This window comes from Octopus bimaculoides, chromosome 20 (assembly GCF_001194135.2).
Source record: "Octopus bimaculoides isolate UCB-OBI-ISO-001 chromosome 20, ASM119413v2, whole genome shotgun sequence".
Taxonomy (NCBI): domain Eukaryota; kingdom Metazoa; phylum Mollusca; class Cephalopoda; order Octopoda; family Octopodidae; genus Octopus; species Octopus bimaculoides.
Window position 1 is genome coordinate 10554444 of NC_069000.1, and position 8730 is coordinate 10563173.

The 8730-nt window shown below is 31.9% G+C and overlaps 1 long non-coding RNA gene across 1 annotated transcript in view; it reads left to right on the top strand.

Moving 5' to 3' along the window:
* LOC128250344 (uncharacterized) overlaps nucleotides 1-8655 on the top strand; it is a 54872-nt gene extending 46217 nt beyond the window's left edge. Inside the window, exons 3-4 of the long non-coding RNA XR_008266372.1 lie at nucleotides 1178-1307; nucleotides 7671-8655. This is a non-coding gene — a long non-coding RNA (uncharacterized LOC128250344). The remainder of the gene's footprint in view (nucleotides 1-1177; nucleotides 1308-7670) is intronic.
* The last annotated feature ends 75 nt before the right edge of the window (nucleotides 8656-8730 follow it).

Genomic DNA, 8730 nt, shown 5'->3' on the forward strand with positions numbered 1-8730 from the left:
ATATATATATATATATATATATATATAAATAATACATGTAAATCAAAGTATGTGTGTGTACAATGACTAACGCATATATTTCCACAATTCTCAACCGATTTTCATCAAACTTTACACAAACATTATAAGTAGGAGAGTTTTAAAAAGAGTTTAAGTACTAGGATTTATTTGTTCAACTTAACCCTTCAAAGTTTTGCTCAGCTCAGGTCTATTGTTAAAAGCCATTTCCCCAAAATTCCACACAGAGGTATGGTGGGATGGAACTGAACCCAACAATCACAGGGGTCACATTGTGAACTTCTGAAACCACACACTGATCTTATTTGATTAAACACACTCAACACTGATGTCTAAAATCGATTTATATATTCATGCAAACAAATCGCCAAACAACAAAGGTTTTTATTCCTATGATCAGACTACGGAAAAACCAGCCATATTGCAAAGACAGTCAAATTAGAATATTGGTCACCGGATGGAAATGATTCTGTGAAAGGAAAGCAAGAACAACAGAGTTTTGGTAACATTAAACAAGCTTTGTGATTTAACCATATTTCTTGGTGGAAGAGACTAAAGTACTGGTGCTTAATTTGGTAAAGCATTCTGTGACCATTTAAAAGAAAATTTCTTTATTTTGTGATTAATGAAGGGAAAAATAGTATGGGAGAGTAAATAAATGGTGTTGGACAGAAATCCCATGGAAGCAAATTCTACTCTCTATTGCCTTTTTTTTTTTTTTAGTTATTTTTGCTTTTAATTTGTTTTTAAAAATCTGTTCATATCTTTTGTCTTTTTGTTGTTGGTTTTGTTGATTTATATGGATTGCGTTGTTTCGTAGTCATTCATTTAAATTCATTAAATTAGTGTTATTATTAATGTTGTTGTTATTGTTGTTATCATCATTATTATTATTATCATCGTTATTATTATTTTTATTATTATTATTATCATCATCATTGTTATTATTATTTTATTATTATTATCATCATCATCGTTATTATTATTTTATTATCATTATTATTATCATTATTATTATTATTATTATCATCATTATTATTAAGGTGGTGAGCATGCAGAATCATTAGCATTCAGGGCAAAATGCTTAGTGGCGTTTCATTCGTCATCAAATTCTGAGTTCAAATTCTGCTGAGTTCGATTTTACCATTCATCTTTTCAGCCACTTTCCCAATGAGTATTGCTGCCAAATTTGGTGAAAATCTGCTCAGCCGTTTTCCAGGAATTATGCAAACACACAGACAAACAAAGATGAGCAACTATATTACCCTACTTTCATTTACACGTGCAAGGTAAACATTTTGAATATTGTAGAAGTTTAATCAGTTTATTAACAGAAAAATCTTAAGTGAACCCCCAAGGGTCATGTGGAGTTCAGTTGAAAACCACTGGTGCCTGAGAAAACAAAAAAAAAAAAATGAGGAAACAAAAAAGATGGGGTGGTCGTGGGATGGAATGTATTTGATCATGGGACTGTTCAATCAGTGCCAACCTGTGAACTGAATAAGAGAAAAAAAGAAACGTTTAAAGCTAAAACTGTCCAAAGCTCTTTGTAATTACATTCACATCAAATGTCAGAAACGAGATAAATAATTAGTGACAAATTAGCTTTCCTCAGCCTAGACCATATGTCAGCAACTGAGTTGAAGATAATGTCCAAGGGACAGATAACGGAATTGGTTCCATTATAAATACTCATCAAGCTGTATGTTATTACCATTGTTGTTATTGCTTAGCTCCAGATCAACTCTGGTTGAGTATATCTATGGTCAATGTGTTCCAACCATGATCATCATATTTAAATCTTTTTTTTTTCTCCCCAGAGAATAAGTGCAGGTATGACTGCATGGTTAAGAACTTTGCTTCCTAGTCATATGGTTCTGAGTTCAGTCCCACTATATGGCACCTTGGGCAAGTATTGCCTGGAATTTAATTGATGATTTGGATTTTGTGAGGGTTGAGACAAAAAGAAAAGAAAAAGGATTGTCAATCCCTTAAACTAAATAGAATGTTTTGTGTTTCACCACTGCAGCAAAACATCTGTTCCTGGCCTTCTTTTTTACTTTTGGCTGCTCAACCCTTGGCACAAAGCAACATACCTCAGTATATTGCCCCTACATTCTATGAAGGGGCCTTGTTTTGTAAGTGATTTGATGACCCCACACACTAGTGATGGTGATATAGAAATAAAAGAAAAAGCGCCAAATACACTCTGTAGAGTGGTCGGCGTTAGGAAAGGCATCCAGCTGTAGAAACCTTGCCAAAGTAGACACTGGAGGAGACCAACACTGCCCTCAGGCCAATTGGATCTTGTTGATTCATCCAATCCATGACAGCATAGAACATGGATGTCGAAAGATGATGATGATGATGATGATACAGGAGCATCTGAAATCACATGTTTCATGAAATACGGCTTCAGGATAGAAATTTAGTTTTAGCAATAATTACGTAATAGACTTTGTAATTATGTAATAAAACGGAGATGAGGAACTTGCAATCTGTTGGAAACAAAAAAAAAAAAAACAAGTACAATGTTTAAGAGAAAAATCATTATAGAAGATTATATTTTTGTTGGTTTAATTTTCTTTAAAGCCTGTCATTTCATCACACAGTGAAGTTTAGGATAAAAAAAAACACCATTTGCATTTCTTCATTTACACGTTATTACTTGGGAAAAATTTAACATGTATTCTGGTTGAGAACAAATATTGTCTTCTTGTTATGTGATCCTCCATATATATATATATATATATATATATATATATATAACAAGCTTCTTTCAGTTTCCATCTACCAAATCCACTCACAAGGCTTTGGTCGGCCCAAGGCTATAGCAGAAGACACTTTCCCAAAGTTCCACACAGTGGGACTGAACCTAGAACCATGCGGTTGGGAAGCAAGCTTTTTATCACACAGCCATGCCTGCACCTAGTTACATATTTATGCTATAAAACCTTACGACCAATCACTGTTTTAATTTGAATTTAAACAAACTTAGCATGTTATCATTCAAACAATATGAAACAGGTTGGCATAACTTAATAATTTAGTGATTTTATAAAACTATTAAAATTAATGGAATTTGTCTCGAACTTCATACAATAAATCTTTCCTGGTTTAAAACTTATAAAGTATTGTAACTCTATTCTGGCTATTCTTCCTAATTTGATACTTTTGCTTGTGGGATTATTTATATATTCATGTACTTAGTTATTTAAAATTAAATTTTAGATTTTATGTATAATATTTTTATTAAATTTAAGTAATCTTAACCGACTTATTTTATTTGCCTTAATATATTATCATTTTCTAAGGTGGTGAACAGGCAGAATCGTTCATATGCCAAATAAAATAATGCTTCCCAGCATTTCATCTGCCTATATTCGAAGTTGAAATTCCATCGAGCTCATTGAATCGCAGGTAGAACTCATTTCTGCCAGATGAGCTGGCACATTCGTTAGCATGCCAGGTAAAATGCTTGGCAGCATATCATCCACCTCTATACATTCTAAGTTCAAATTCTGCCAAGGTAGACTTTACCTTTCATCTTTTTGGGGTCAACAAAATGAGCACCAGTCGAGCACTGGGGTTGACGTAATCAACTTACCCCGTCACCCAAAACTTCTAACCTTGAACCAAAATTTGCAACCAATTTACACATATGGTTGGTTATGCCTTTGTGTGAGTCACATATTCTTTCTTCTATAGACACAAGGCCTGAAATTTTGGGGGAGAGGACCAGTTGATTATATCGACCCCAGTAAACAACTGGTGCTTAATTTCTCAACCCTGAAAGGAAGAAAGGCAAAGACGACCTCAGCAGAATTTGAACTCAGAATGTAGCAGCAGACAAAATACAGCTAAGCATTCCACCCAGTGTGCTAACGATTCTGCCAGCTTGCCATCCTCATGAGTGAGTCACATATTACCAATTATATCTTTCTGGTCATCGTATCCTATTTTTCTTTCTCCACTTAATATCATTGCAATTGTAATTATAGTTTCACAATGGTTTAATGCATTCCTTTCTTTTATTTTGCTCAATCACTCTCTCTGCTAAATTTTTCTTTTTTTGTTTTTTTTCATTGGGAGTGGAGGATGTCTTAAATCTCTATACAAAAATCCTCTGCATAATTTATCTGTACACTAATTAGCTATATTTCTCTTAATTAACTTTACTGTATTCATTCTATTTATTTTAAAGTAATTAAACTATAGACATTCCTACATATTAAATTCAGGAAATAGATTGATGGCGCTAATCATATCTACCAGTATATCTTACTATCATAACTATGCTACACAATAAAATATAATTTAATACATCATCTCCTTTTGATTGAATCTGTTGATTACTTGAAAAGAATTGATGGAGTCATTTTCAAATTTGGCGCTGGTCTCTGTGATAAAGAATTCATGCTGTTATTCTGAATTTGGGCAGAGTTGGTAGATTAGATTTAAAAGAGGTTGAAGATAAAATATACACCATTCAATTTTTCTTATTATTTGTTCTATTCAATTATAATACTGTCTCTTTCCTACCTTCTTGTTTGAAGATTCCACTTTGGATATCAATCTTCCTCTGACAGTCTAGTTGCTCTATATACAATACTTTTTTATCAGTTGATCAATATGCTCAGCCAATTTTGGATTCCTGCTTTCAATGTTCATATGTTATTTTATATTTACGAGATGAGGAATTATGTACATTATTTACATTATTTACATTTGACGGATATTTGTCCTCATCTTGTTTGTTGTTAACACAACGTTTCGGCTGATATACCCTCCAGCCTTCATCAGGTGTCTTGGGGGGAATTTCGAACCTGGGTTCTCGTTCCTAAGGTATGTTTTGATGTTTTTATTATTATTATTATTATAATTCAGAGGCTGTGACATCATCATCATCATTATCGTTTAACGCCCACTTTCCATGCTAGCATGGAAAGTGGGCGTTAAATGATGATGATGATGTCATGGCCTGGAATCGAACTTGGAATCTTGAGGTTAGTAGCCTGCACTCTTAACCACTACGTCATATGTTGATGTAATCAACTGGTCCCCTCCCCACCAAATTTCAAGCTCTGGGCCTATAGTAAAAAGGATTATTATTATTACATGCACTTTAATTAAAAAAAAAAGAAATTATAATAATAATTAAAGCTGGATATTCAGAGGCAAATATCTTCACCCTACTTTTAAACAGTAGCTGCTGCAGAATTTTTTCCTTTTTTTTTTTGTGTGTTTTTTTTTATTGTTTGTAAAGTTGTTTTCTCCCCAAATGGAATGAGAAAAAATAAATACAACAAAAAATTATTTGGTGGTAAAAAAAAATTAATTAATGTCTATTTATTGGACCATTATCTCTTTTATATTACAGTAGTTAGTATTCCATTAAAAAGGTTTTTCTGTTGTCATAGTTGCATGCTTTATTCAACTGTAGTTATGTCTAATATAATAATACCCATTGTGTATTTGCATATATTTTTTTGTCTATTTTACTCTATTTTTTTTGTGGCCATAACTTTCATTAGATAACTATATGCAATAGAATTATATTACTTTTAATTTTAAAAAAATACATAATGGAAGGATAAATTATTGGAAAGAAAAAAATTAATAAATTAAAAAAGTTTATAATGAAAATTTTATCTTTTCCCCAAAAAATTAAATTAATTTTTCTAATTAAAAATTTTAAAATGCTTTAATGAAAATTTGTATTTCACTGAAACACAAATTAATAATTTTTTTTAAATTAAAAAAGTTTATAATGAAAATTTTGTGTTCTGAAGAAAAGTAGATTTAATTTTTCAAATTAAAAAGTTAAGAAAGTTAAAACAAAAAATAATGGTTAAAATTTTCAGTTTGCAGAAATGAAAATAATTTTTTGTGTTTAAAAATTTAAAAAGTAGTATTATAATGAAAATTTGTATTGTTTAAAAAGGGTTAAGTTAAATTTTTTGATTAAAAATTTAAAAGGTTACAATGAAAATTTGTACTCTTCTTGGAAGGACATTAATTTTCTAAATTTAAAAAAAAAAAGATGATGAAAGTTTTGTCTTTTTCACAGAAAGGAAAGTTAAATATTTGTGCATAAAACATGGCATATATTTCAATATATGTAATTGACAATGTTACTCTTAACTCACTTCCTTCTCTGCTTCTGTTTGTCTGTTTTTACATAGAAGGAACAACAAAGGAAAATTGCAATAAGATAAAATAATTATAAAATAAACCTATAATCATTGCAGTACTTCGGGATGGTAATTTTTTATTTATTTGCCAAATAAACACATGCATTATATATTCATTATTCACTTGTTTATTACTGTTTGTATTCTAATTCATGTCCATTGTCCAGAAATCTTTTGTCACACATCTGTGACCTCTACAGTGACATTTTATGTCTTCATGAGTACTCTTCCATTCTCCAATGAAATAAGCAGAGCAAGAGCACACACGAAGATGGAAAATGGTATTGAGGAGGTCACAGAGGTGTAACAAAAGATTTTCGGACAATGGACATGATTTGGAATAAAAACAGTACTAAATGAGTGAAGAATTAATATGTAGTGTGTGTGGTTACTTCCTCAGAAAGCCTACTGCTGTTAAATTGCTTGTTCTCCACTAATGATGATGACGATGATGAAGATGAGAGGAGGAGAAAGGATGATAATGATGATGATGGTGATGATGAGTAGGAGGAGGTGGATGAGGAGGAGGATAATGGTGATGATGATGAGGAGGAGAAGGATGATAATGATGATGGTGATGATGTTATTGGTCAACTAGTTGAAATAAATATGATTGTTGTAGATCTAACAACAGATATAAATGATTTGTTGGCCCTTGGCAGCGTGTGTATATGTGTGTGTGTGTGTGTGTGTGAATGCTGATTTGTTGTCCACAAGGGAAGTAATCTCTGTATGTTGACCAAGAATTGTGATGTAACACTACTGTGTCTTTTGGATATTTCTTTGGCTGGTCAGTTGAATATTTATTTCCTTGGACAGCTCAACCACCACTGACACCATCCCTACCACTACCACCACAACAACAACAACAACAACAACAACAAAAACAAGAATAACTACAACTACAACTACCTCAACTACCACCATCAGCACCGCTACCATCACCACAACATAAACAACAGCAGCAGTAGCAGCAGCAACAACCACCGCCACCACCACCACTACCACTAAAACAACAGCAGCAGTAACAACAACCACCACCACCACCACCACCAACACCACTAACACCACCACCACTAAAACAGCAGCAACATCAGCAGCAGTGGCAACACAACACTAGCAAATAAACTCTGACATCAACAACCATTAAGGGATCAGGATGTAATAAGCAAGGTGAAAGCCTACCAACCTATCGACCAGCGAGACAACCATTTAAGATATTAAGGAAAGTGCCATGATGAATTAAAACATCCTGAGACACCTGACATCAATTAAATAACATTAATTATTGAGAATTAATTAAAATTACATTAATTAAATCTTCTTGCCCTTCTAACTATGATGAAAGTTGATTTTAATTTTAGTATCTGTGGATACGAAGAATTATTATATACGTAAAACTAGAATTACATTACTGAACAACAATTCCTTGCCTTTGCTTTCTTTTAATATATATAGGTGCAGGAGTGGCTGTGTGGTAAGTAGCTTGCTTACCAACCACATGGTTCCGGCTTCAGTCCCACTGCAGATGCCACATGGATATTCTATTTCAGATAATACAAAAATAACCCAATGAGTACATCTGACAGTAAACTCATGGTATCAGTTTGAACATCACGAAATATTACATAAAGGATATAACGGAAATTACCAGCAGGGTATATTATATATGCTTCATTAATTATATCCTGCATTAGTTAATACTTATATTTATTAAACATGAAGGAACTACACGTGTTTCAGTATTGGAAGATTACAATATATATACATATGCACAACTGTATACCTATATATATAGGTATGGGAGAATTCACGAAAAAACAACATATGAAGACAGGTGGTGTAAACAACAAATGGATGTATTAGTATAATGCTCGGGAATAGAGAAAGTCTTTAATGTTTCGAGCCTATGCTCTTCAACAGAAAGGAACACAGAAAGAAATAAGGAGAGAAACTAGGAAAGAAAAAAGGGAGAGAAAAAATATGTGTAGTGGTCAGTGATCTATCATAAATACGTATATGCAATCGTCAGATTTACAATTATTCCAACACATCTTCAGGTTCTATTTCAAAATATTATATATCTAATTTTACATCCCTTTAAAAATAAGCAATACAATTAAGCATTAAAGATTAAAAATTAAAAATTAAGAATAAAAATTATACTTTGTAATATTAAGAATTAAAATTTATGAATTATTCATTATAAATATGAATTAGTATATCATCATCATCATCATCATCCATGTAAAATCAAGTATATGTCAAATACAGAATGTGAGATATAAGATTAAACATCAGAATAAAAATGTCTGTGTTTAAATGTGATATATAACAAGAAAATTCAAATACATATCCTCCATTTTTTTTACTGGAACTAAAATGGTGATTTGAGGAAGAAGATAGCAGGGAACTATGGGTATTTATAGGTGATTAGTAGCAAGGGAGGTAATTATACTATACATAGTTTTAATTTTAAATCATCCTTTATTATTTTCAAATTTACCAATATTGAGAG